General features: G+C 44.4%; 1 long non-coding RNA gene across 1 annotated transcript; it reads right to left on the bottom strand.

Annotated features, from left to right (window-relative positions):
• Positions 1-354: 354 nt before the first annotated feature.
• On the bottom strand, positions 355-10,681 carry LOC128135304 (uncharacterized). The gene is made up of 3 exons (XR_008233042.1): positions 10,367-10,681; positions 6,085-6,159; positions 355-5,042 (listed from the first exon to the last, which is right to left on the bottom strand). It is a non-coding gene; the product is annotated as an uncharacterized LOC128135304 (long non-coding RNA).
• Positions 10,682-11,873: the final 1,192 nt, after the last annotated feature.

Here is an 11,873-nt window from a genome sequence, read left to right as displayed (position 1 = left end):
TCTGTGTCAGGTCCCAAAACCAGACTCGGTGCCTAGACGTGGTCTGACAAGTGCCGCACAGAGGGAGACAATCCCTTGCCTTGATCTTTGGGCCATGCCCCTGGTCACCCAGCTCAGGAGCTGCTGGCTGCCTTTGCTGCCAGGGCACACCGCAGGCTGAGGTTCAGCTAGCTGCCCACCACCACCCTAAAGCAGCTCCCCAGCCCCTCCGTCCCCTGACAGTGTCGTTGCAGGGGGTCGTCCTTCCCGGGTGCCAGGCAAGCATCTGCCTCAAAGAAAGCTGCTTCAGAACATTGCAGGTAAATCATTTTCATTATTTCTGCGAACAAGGAACAAAGATGGGTTTGCCCAAGTTTAAAAAACTCCAGCAACATTTTCTCCAAGCGACAGTCATTCCCCGGTTCTTGGGATCCAGGGTATGCATTTTGCCATCTTCTGAAAAAAGCCCTAATTGTAGCCAAGCTGTCTGTGGAGAATTGCAGGCTGCAGAAGGTTGAAGGGTAGCACGATCAAGTCAGAATGCTTTTGGCAGAACAAGCTGTATCATGAAACCAAAATGTTTCATCGAGCACTGAGTTCCTGCAGAGCTCTGCAGAAACGCCTCCCTAGTCTGTAGCACTGCACTCTAGCCAGGCAATCCCTCCTCCAACCATCCTCACCACTGTGCTGCAAAGTGCTGTAACCTGGGCAAAATCTAATCCGAGCCATCTCTTTCAGGAATACGCATCTGACAATAGGATTTGGAAGGGTATAGTTCAGGTTTCCTCATTTTCATGCAAACTGGATTTGTCTTGAGGAGAAATTCTCTGTTCCTCCTGATTTCCACTATTTCATACGACTGCGGGCTTCTGATTCCCTGCAGCACCCACTTCGATGGTAGTTCAGCCATAAGACGCCGCATTTCATTTGGGCTGGAGTAGTGTCATTCTTGAACATAACCAGGGGGTTGCTTGCAGAGATTTGAGTTTCATTGGAGAGAGGACACCATCACTCCAAAACCTGAGAGGAAACTGGTTGGGCACTGGCCGATGCTGGTCCAGCCAGCTGGAGCTGAGGGACATCAGCCCAGTATCAGCAGAAATACTGCAGATCACAGAAATTGGGCCTCTGGCGTCAGGAGCTCACACGTGCTTCAGGGACTGCAGCGAACAGCTCTCAACTCACGAGGGACAGATGCATCTGGCTGAGGCTGTTGGCTTTGCTCAAGGTAACAGAACATTAGGCTGCGTATTTAGGCTCTGTGAACATTTATTTGTGATGCTGGGAAACCTGCGTAGCTTATCCTAGGGGTCTCCAGGTATTACTGCATGACATCCGCTGCGCGTATGCCCTGCTTACATTGAAGTGTTCGGGTAGGCAATTCAAGCTCTCAAAAGTTAGGAAATGCCAAAATTCATGCAATTCTCCTTCACCTCTCTCATGCTTGGGGTCATGTTGTCTTTTACTGCCTACACATCAAGCAAAGCGTTAATTAGTTCAAGCTATGCAAATTGTTTTAAAAAGCTAAAAAGCCTAGTTTGCAATTTAAAATGGGATCCAGATGCCCTCATCACTTCAAGTGAGAAAAAAAAGCATTAAGTGGTAACTGGTTTTTTGTGTTACATGGCATGCACCCAAGTTGAACTTGCATATAAAAATAAACCTTATGAGTTCATTGTTCTGAACTTACAGCCAAATGTCCTGTTTGTCTTCTGCTAAGTTTAAATGTTTTGTGACTAAGTTGTATAAAACATACTTTTAAAAAAAAAAAACCAAAACAGTAACAGTAACTAGCGAAATCTAAATAATATAATGGTTTATTTCTTTGTATACTTCTAGCCATTGCACAACCTTTGGATCTTCTGACAGAATTAATTTGAAAATAGCCTAAATATTAATTTATTTCTCCGTTCCCATAGAAACTCTGACAGCAATGATTCATTTCTAAGAATTAAGTCCCTGACCATGCAATTCATACCATTCTTCTCCACAAGGCTCCAATAGCTAGCACACTGTACTGCAAAGAAAGCTCACCTGAAGGACAGATTATCTATTTTTGTTTGTCTGCTTCACTTTCTTGGAAACAGCCTTGCTTTTCCACCACAGGTGATTTGCAAAAAAACCTAAGCATCACAACTGGTATGTTCTACCATGGTGAGGAGAGGAAAGAACTGGATTTGCTCTGCCAAACTGGAAGAACGTGGGATGAATACAACCCTGCTGCAAATGGGCAGGGACCCTGCAGCCTAGCAGAGCAATTGTTTCCTACACCATGAGAAGGGACAACGCACCAGCTGGGCATGGGCTGAGGGGGGTAAGGCCCTGACAGCTTTTTTCCAGACCCAGGTTGGTCCTTGCCTGACTAAAAGTGTACAGTGTGTGGCGAAAGAGTGACTTCCCCAGAACAACTGGAAAAATGAGTGAAAACAGTGACTGACACAAAAACGACAGGCAAAAAATGGACTCCTCGCCTCCAATCTAGACACATATCCTGTCTATGTAATTAGCCCTTCATACTCACCATTCCTCTGGAAGTTTGGCTTCAACTTCTGCTTCCAGACCTTTTCAGTCCTTAGCCTCTGTGCCAAGACCATCAACGCATGTGACAGTTGCACTAATTTTGATAGTACTTTGGTGTTCAAGCACTTGTTTGGTGAAGCTACCTAGGAAAATCAGCTTTGTCCCACTGCAGGGCAGCTGAGAGACAGCACTTACCTCCTCAGCAACACAGTAGTTGTTAAAGGAAACACAATGAATGGCTTCTCTGGCAGGAAGAGGTGAGGTGGTTGCAGCTCATGAGGGTTGTGCACCCTCAGAATTACAACACAAAAGCAGAAAAAGATACGTCAGCTCCACTATGCGCAAACATGCAAATCATTTTCTGTCGTAAGGATGTGGTAGCGTGGCTAGCTCAATGGTGCACAATGCACACTCGAACTGAAAGACTATTTTTGCTCCCAAGGTTGATCAAGTAGATGTTGGCAGGTGAGAAACAGATGCAGAAAACACCCCACAACCGCTGCCTGTGAAGTGACTATCAAGCTGTTCTGCAGCTCTGAAGACCAGCTCTGCCAATGATATTCATAAAGAAATACCCAGAAGTTTAAAATGGTTCCTAGGCTGCATGGACAAGTCAAGAATCATAAACAGTTATCTTCGATTTCCAGATTACACCACAGAGTAATCTGGAAATTGGGTGATGGAAGGGAAAGTCGCACAGGGTCAACTAATTCCTTTCCAGCTACCAGGGCAGAAAATAGGTACTGGTCTTCCTTCATAGAGCAGTGGGGCAGCCATGCTGCAACCCCATCAAATCAAAGGACTGAACCCATAGAAACTTCAAAGGTTTCATTCTTAAATAACTGCAAAAGAAAATTCAATCATGTAAAAGGGAAAAATAAATAATAAATAAATAAACTAACTTTAAAAAAACCCTATCATTTGGTAATGATGCTCATTTAGGTAATGCTACCATTAAGCGTTTCACATCCACATTAAAGTACATTTGTGGCTTTCATATAAACATACTAGAGAGTTGTAGGTAATAAATTAACGTAAATGATACACCCATTTACAGATGCATTAGAAAACTAATCTACCAGGGCAATAGAAACTAAAATGACATTTGCAGGGATTTCTCCCACTCTCAAAATCCATAAATGCGGTCAGGTTGGCAGCTCTCAGTTTGCACCGTGGCCCACGAGTTCTGGTGGAAGCGTCCTGCGAGTAACTGTCAGCAGGGTGAGGGATGGAGGGCAAGAGACAAGGGGCACCAGTGGAGTTCATTAACAAACGTGAGATTGAGCATACATCAAGCATGAATTCCTAATGAGCATGTAGATCTCTGCGTGCACTGTTAGTCAGACTAGTAAAAAACACCCGGTAAGAAGTAACTTCAAGATCAAGAGCAGAACTGAACAGTGAGCTCTGTTACTCTTATGAATGATGCATGGAAGCGTTTTGGAGCAGCTTTTGCTCTTGCTATTATTAGGCCTTACTTATGTATCATTTAGGTGCACAAGGTAATTTACAAGAGGCAGAATTTGTCAAACACAACATAATTCTTGTCACATGGTGCTGAGAGCACAGGAACAGTGGCAGCTTCAGTACAGTAAAAACAACTCAAGAAGGCGTCACTTGGGCTCTGCACTCTGACAGACGATCGCACCGTTCTGCCCACTGCAGCAGATTGCGTGGGTCAGGCAGAAGGAAAGTATTTTCACCCAATGACCAAATGCAGAAAGGAAAAGCCCTGTGGGTTTGATCCTGATGTAGTAAGGAAAGGTAACGTCCAAGTTGGAAGCATAATTTAAAGCATGAACAGTGTAATTTCAGTATCAGCAGTATAATTTAAACTCCTCGTGGACTGCAAGCATTGCTTTTGGCTATGGTTAAAACTAGATGAAACGGAGAAAGATTAAATGGAGGGTAAGTTACCAACCAGGAATGTCCAACACAGACAAGATATCTAACTAGCTATGTGGTATGTTGATACGGCAGCTTCTACCATGCCTTAGAAATCCAAAGCAAAGGTGTCTGAGACACCAGAAAACAGTTGCTGTAGGCTGAAAATACAGAGCTTTTCATCCAGAACATGGGCTGCTTGGCTGTATCTACTGTAGTGTACCTATTACGGTGCCAAGGTATGTTCCTAGTTCCCAAAACTTGATCATCTGTATCGTTATTTTATTAGAACAGTTTTCTGGCAAGCCTTTGGCACATCCTAATATCACAGTCCACAGGTGTAGTTTGGGAGTTAGCAGAGCCCGGAGACCATTCCCAGCTGGCTGTTTGCCTGCAGCCACTCTGCACTGCGGGGAGAGACAGGGTAATACTGTGGGTGGAGGTGGCTCATCCCCCACCAGCTGCCAAAAACAGTGCCAGGGGTGCTTAGTCCAGCGGTACGTTTGTAGCCCTTTCAACCTGTGAACAGTGAGCCAGCTGGGAAGAAGTGATCAAGAAGTTTCATTTCAGATTTTTTTCTTCTTGCCACCACTGATTTTTCAGGGATCCAAATTTCTAAGGAAGAATAGGTTCCACCTCTTCAGTTTGGACTGCTGCATCTACCATTGGAAGTCAATACATTGACCATTTGTGGTTTAATTAAGTAAAGAAGTTTGACTGAATGATGCCACAGAAATTGTTTGGACTTAACAACCGTTAGTCAGGCACAGGCAAAATACACAGAAGATGGCATGGCCACACCTTTTTGTATGCAGCCTAGATCTGCCTGGTCTCTGGCACGTAATGCAGGACAAAATACAACACATTCATGCAATTGCTGAGAGGAGCCCATCTTTTGTAGGAATAACACCTGGTATGGCCAGTCCCCGAGTTCAGTGCGTCTCACGGGGCTGACACACGGTGCCCCTTTATACGTTTCTAGTTCCCGTGACTCAGCAGGATTAGACTGAGAGAGCAGGAGGAATCCAAAGCTGAGCCCACACAAGAGAGAGCCACTGCCGACAGGCTTGGACAAGAGCTTGAAACTGGCAGGGTTTGCACTGACCAGCCAACCAAGACTGTGCGTCTGCTGCCTGTTCATGGTTTCCAGCTTTTTATTGCTTTTTATAGCAACAGATGCTTTTAGTGGCAGCTTCAGCCAAACCAGTGTTTTCTCACCTCTGCTTGGTCAAAACCTACAGACTTTCCTTTCAGGTGTGGATCTTGCTAATGATGCCCAGGCTGTAGCCACCTCTAGAGAAGGTCACTGCAATATTTTTGGCAGAGGAGGGAGATACACATTGCATTAAAACTATCTGAAGATGTACACTGACAACTGGTTGATGATGGATGTCTTATCAGAAGCATGAAACCAGTGATCTGCAAGAGGGACCAATTACCTTTCCGTATAAATTATTGCCCCTCTCTCCATCCGTGCTGCAGAAGGCTGAGCTGTAGATCTCAGACTACCGGCAGGAAGGGAGACCCAAAGGCAGGTTACGATGCTGGAATTCAGGCTGCTGCTTTATCCAAAATCAGCTAGTTCAGTATATACAAGTCTGCTGATGTTCAAAACATATAATTTCTGAGATTTGGATAGAGGTCAGGCAAAAAAAAAAAAAAGAATGGGGAAGGTTCTAAGGGAGAATGTGGTATTCTTACCTGATTATCACTGGGGGTTTTTTTAGGGTTCATCTTTGTAAGCTGTTGTCTTCTGTCTTAGAACTCTCTACCAGTCTTTAAGGGATGAGAGGAAAATTTAAATGATAGTAGAGATTAGGAGAAGTACAGATTTTTTTTTAAAATTCTGTTTAAATATAGTGGACAACAATGAAAACAGCTGGGGCCACACTAGAGTACATACCAGACTGAAATAGGGGAAGGGTAATAGTTTCTCAAGGTTTCCTTCATTTCTGTTAGGAAATACTGTTGAATGTCCTTGAAGGAAAGACATCGGTGGCTTCAGAGCAGCAGATGGTTTGAGCTAGATGGACAGATGCAGCAGGGATGTGTCTAGGAGAGGCTGGCTGCTGCAACAGTACAGTAACATCCCCCAGCCTCACCGCCGTTACATGCTGTAGTGCGCACGTGCGTGCACTCACACACACAAATGGCAAAGCTACAGTACGCTCACAATGTCTCATAACTCCAGCAAACCAAGCCTTGAGCAAGAAAGGATAACAACCAGCCATGCAGTGAGGTTGCTGAAAGCTGTTGGGGTCGTTTGGTGCCCACCCCGGTGCCTGGGCATCCCTTCCAGATGCAAGGGTTCAGGGCAAATGCTTAACTTGGCAGTAGAAGATGGAAGGGAGAGGATGCACACACTCACATCTGTGCTTGGACACCAGGCATAGCTTTAGGATAAAACAAAAATAATGAAGAAAAGGCTATTTTTTTAAAAGCTTGCATCGACTCATTTTCATCTGTCCATCCTGTTCTTTCCTACTTACTTCATCTTTTCCAATCAGTAGAGATTAGATACGTAAAAGTTTTTGGGCTGGAACTGATAACTGTAGCTTGCCAAACAGATTTGGATGAAGGCTTTTTTTAGGCACACTGTAGATATAGAATTGCTGCAAATAAGCCACAGGAAGGACTTTTAGGGTCACTTTCCTCTTGCCATCCCTTTCCTTTCACAGAGCAAGACATGAGATGTTTGCTGTCTTTGTAGCCAGGACAGTATATACAGCCCAGCGGCAGCAAGCAGCAGGGGACTTTCCATGGAAGTCTCCTCTCCAAGGCACACAGCACATTTCTGGGGCTCGGGCAGGCAGCAACGAGCATCGTGCCAGGGCAGCTGCAAGGGTTATTGGATTTTTCAGAGCATGGCAGAGGAGCATTACCACAACAGGGTCACTCTGTCGCTGGTGACCACAAGAGTTAAATACGGCAATTTAGTAAATTATCTGTACTCCAGGATAACCAAAACCACATTTTCACTTAACGTATTCCCTGAAGTCTCTAATTGCTCCTCTCCAGCTTTTTACTAGAATAAACACTTTTGTTAGTAATGTAAAGGAAACAATCTGTCTTTGGGTGTGCTTTTTTGTTTTCTTCCAAAGGCCATCCACAGGGAGGAATTAGCCTGATCCAAAGCTAAACGGTGCCCTCATTTGCAAGAGTACAACCCCACTGACTCCAGAAGCCTTTGATTCCCCCACCTCCTGCATGTGGGAAGACTGGAATAAATTATCAAAATGCCAGCCCTCTCCTTTCCTTTCCACTGGCGTGGTAGAAATGGGGCTTGAAGCGGACAGAGCACGCCTGCTCTTCTGGAGCCGTGAGACTGAGAAAAAAAGGGAAGGGAAAGGTTGGAAACACACTCATGGATGGGGTCCATATAAATTAGAACCTGGGAACTAAGAAGCATTCACTGGATGTCACGAGCTTTGTCTCCAATGGGTCGTGTCCCGTGTCCCGTCCCCCCCCCTGCACCCGGATGCACAAAGACAATAACATTGGTCAATAATTTAGCCAAGGTGTTGCAGGTGACTGACAGCATGTGCCTCTGTCTAGAAAAGCAAAGCGTGCCAGCATTACTACGCATCCTTTTAGGTGATCAGTGGAGCAGTTCAGGCAGCTAGGATTGCCTATTGATGGGGAGCAGATCGTATGTTCAGAAACAAAGATAGCCACACATTAAGATCAAGTAGTCCCATTATATGCTAATTAAACCACTAAAAGATCTTGTGACCTTCATGTAATGTTCCCCTATTTATGTCCACTACTGCACAATCTGTTGAACTCCATGTAAAATATTATTACGCAGTTTCTGATTAATTACTAATATGTTGTAATAAAAACCTGTTAACACGCTTACATTGGGCTTTCTGTTATTAACTATTAAACAGGAAAGCTTCTCTCTCATCCCATTGAAACTGAGGGCCAAATCCAACTTCAGACATTCCTGTTTGTGTACCTGTTTTTTCTCTCATTGCTCCTAGCTTTACTAAAAAATTTTCTTAGGTGAGTGCTACTGTAAATGCTTTTATAGATATCACTAATGACTCATCATCATCCCTCCCAACTACCCGGCTGTAACTCTACTGGCATCACAAGAGAACTCTAAGGCAACCGAAAAACAAAACCAATACTGGAAAAAGAATCGACTTCTTCTCATTTCCAGTCTGCTTTGATTTCCCTTCTTTTTGCATTTATCAGAGGACTGGTATATACCTCTGCCGAAGGGGAGATGTGCTGTGGGTGGAACAAATGTGAGCAGGCAGGGATGGGATAAGGTATATGCAGCATCTGCTCACAACATGAAGCCAACCTCCTGGCCTCTCGGCAAGACTGCTTTCTTACATCCATGCTCATCGCGGTGATACCTGCAGTCTCTTTGAGGTTGTGCCACTGTGGGACTGCTTCCCCCATCTGACCCTAGCTGAACACAGCTATATATAAGGAGGTTTAAAATGCAGCATAGACCATAACCAGTTTCTTTCCAAGATCAACTAACTGAGGCATTTATTTTCAGCTATATGACAGCTGTGTAAACGAGCATGCTGGGAAGCAGACAGCATAAGCAAGAGAGGAGAGAGATGGAGAAAGGGGTAAAGAGAGCTAGGGAATTGAGAGTCTGGAGAGGAAGGGAGATGCAGAGAGAGAATCATGCGGAAAAACTGCCTGCCGTTTCTCTGAGAGACGGATGCTGCTCAGCGACAGCACTGATCCTCATGCAAGCAGGCAATGCAGTTACTGCTCACTGAAGGAATCTGTCATCAAGCAGGCAAATATGGAAAAAACCCACCAAACTTTGTACTTTTATGTAAGTTTTTCGGGGTTTTTTTAAACAACCATGTCAGGGCCCTTGCCTGCCGGCTATTGTTGTCCACAGTGACTCTCCATCTGTCTCAGATGCACACAGGGAACAAACCACATTCATCATTATTGATTACTTTTGGTCTTGAAGGGCTTTGTAATGGAAAGGCCGATGTCAGTGTAAGACAACAGATATGGTGAGACCTTCCCCAGGCTTCTTTGTTTAGGCTCAGCGGGTGCATCAGGCACTTTGTGTACATGTCTAAACCAAACATCAGTCAGAAACCTGCCATGTCCATTGGATACAAAAAGCTGGTATCTCAATGCATGAGAGAATTCCATAGCCAGGGTCAAGTTTACTTTGAAGACTATGTTGTGAGGGGAGAAATGCCTTGGAGTTTTAATAGGACAAAAGTCAGTGTTCATTTCTAGGGTCTCAGATTGTCTTAAAACTAGGGATAGGATCCAGAGCTGCGTTGCAGCTGGGTCTTTTACATTATGAACTCTCACGAACACTGGAAATCACCTACACTCACTGCTTGAAGAACTGTAAGAACTCACTACTGTAAGAACCCAGAGAAGAGCCGCGGCTAGATTCCCTGCATTGTAAACTGATGCAGAATCAAGGTTAAAAGGCTTTACCTTTTGCTGTTTTGCTTCCAAAACAATTACAAAAAGTCACTCCATTTTGGGAAGGCAAAGTGAGTGAGAAGTGGGAACAAATATTTAGAAACATATAGAGAGATTAAGCAAAGAGATTTCTTGCATAAGTTGTTTTCTTTCCTCCCCCCCCCCTTGTTCTTTATATAAAATAAACCCAGCATATGTAACTTCATTTAACTTCATTAGCAGTGAAAGCTTTTAAACATTTCCTTCTTTCTGTTTCTGATTTTATCTGAAAATAAAACATGGCGTTTTGCTATCTTGAAATTTCAGCTTACACAACAGAAAGCTCCAAAGGAGATCCAACAGTAATAAACACTAATGGATAACTCCCTGCATTGAAGAGCTCAGCTCTCTCTGCAGAGAAATACAAATCATCTAATTAGAAATACAGATCTAGCTCTTGCACACTTCTAGACTATCAGCCTGAGATTGTGTGGGTAGCTTGAGCTACTTACAGAGAAACTAGAGGAAATGTGGAAACACAAAGCAAGCTGAAGATGGTAACCTAAAGACCTACCTTAAGTCTACCTGCAGGTCAGTCACCTAAAAAGATATCTGTGGAGTAAAACAGGCTCTCAGTCAAGAGGAAACAGCTGTACCAGAAGTTGTACTGGTTTTTTGTGAGTTACACCTTCCAAGATTCATTTCTGAACTATATTAGTTCACTGAAAAAGTCAGGCTTCTGAAGACTGCACCACCACCCCCAGCAGAATATTAGAAAAATATAAGTAAACAGTGTTTTGCTAACAGCAGCTCCATCATTCAGAATGTCTCCAGCTGGATTCATCAGATGTTATAAAGGCTTACCTCACAGACTGACCAACAAATTTCCTGTATTCGAGTGACTTGCTACATCATGGGAAGCTCTCAGACCTGCGCTAGCCTCCCAGTGAGAAGAGGGATGAGCCCGCCTCTCAGAAGACAAAGAAGGGATCTAAAAAAATGGAAAAAGTTTTAGGTAGTTTAGTAGCTGGTTTATAGTGTTCATGCAGGGTGTTCTCCTCTGTGACACTATGCTATGCTTGGCCAAGTGCTCCCACTCACATAAACCCCACGGTAGTGGCTACAGCAGTATAAGGAGTAAGCCGTGGCCCTGTCTGTAAGCTTAGCCGTTCCTCTTCAGGTGTTCTGAAGTGCTTTGCACTACTATCACTGTGAAACTTTCCTGGAAGAGCACTGAAGCCAAGGACTCCCAGGGTAGCATTTAGATATTTGCATCCAAGAAAGAAATCCGTACCAAAAAAAAATATCTCCCAGAGTCCATCTTTAATTGGAAGTCCATAACGATAGGCATTTTTGCAGCCATGCCTGCCCAAAAGCCACTGACTCTGCAGGGCACCTCAGCACCTTGGGACTTGCAAGCTGTCACCCTCACTCCAAGTATGGTGACGTTTCCAAGGTTTTCATTAGTAAATGAAACAGTGCGTGGGAACATTTCTGGCCACTGGGATGGGTTTGTCTAGACTAATAAACTCTGAGTATGGCCCCTGGCATGACACATACCCACACCAACCAGCCTTCTCCCAAGCAATTCCTGAGCACGGTTTGGGAGTTGGAGGGTCCGAGGGACCTCTCCCCATAGGCAGCGTGCATGCAGTCACCCAGCTGCCGGGTGAAAAAAACTCGCTACCATAGACGTGGGCTATTCTGTGGGCCAGTTGACTTCAGCGCCCATTTAATTTATTAATGCAGATCTATCTGAAGGCAGCCCAATCCAGTATATGATTGGGTTTACCTAACACTCTGCTGTACTGATGTCAGTGCACTGAAGCCACATCGGCATGCAGGAAAGAGTGGTAGATCGATAAAGTCAGGGAAAGAGAGCAAGTAAAAAAGTATCTGCATTTAGCCTGTCGCCTAGAGTACTCCCATGGTTTGGTGAGCGGGTTCTTGTTCCCGCTGAGGAGTTGATTGTGCGTTTTTATCTAATGACTCTTTAATGGATATACATTCCCCTGGAGCTGGAACAGGAAAACAGCTGTAATTGTGTCACAACAGAACAAGCTCTATGAAGCTCAATTTCC

This window comes from Harpia harpyja, chromosome 22, assembly GCF_026419915.1.
Source record: "Harpia harpyja isolate bHarHar1 chromosome 22, bHarHar1 primary haplotype, whole genome shotgun sequence".
Classification (NCBI taxonomy): domain Eukaryota; kingdom Metazoa; phylum Chordata; class Aves; order Accipitriformes; family Accipitridae; genus Harpia; species Harpia harpyja.
Note: the sequence above shows the minus strand (reverse complement) of the source record. Positions and strands in the feature narration are given on the sequence as shown.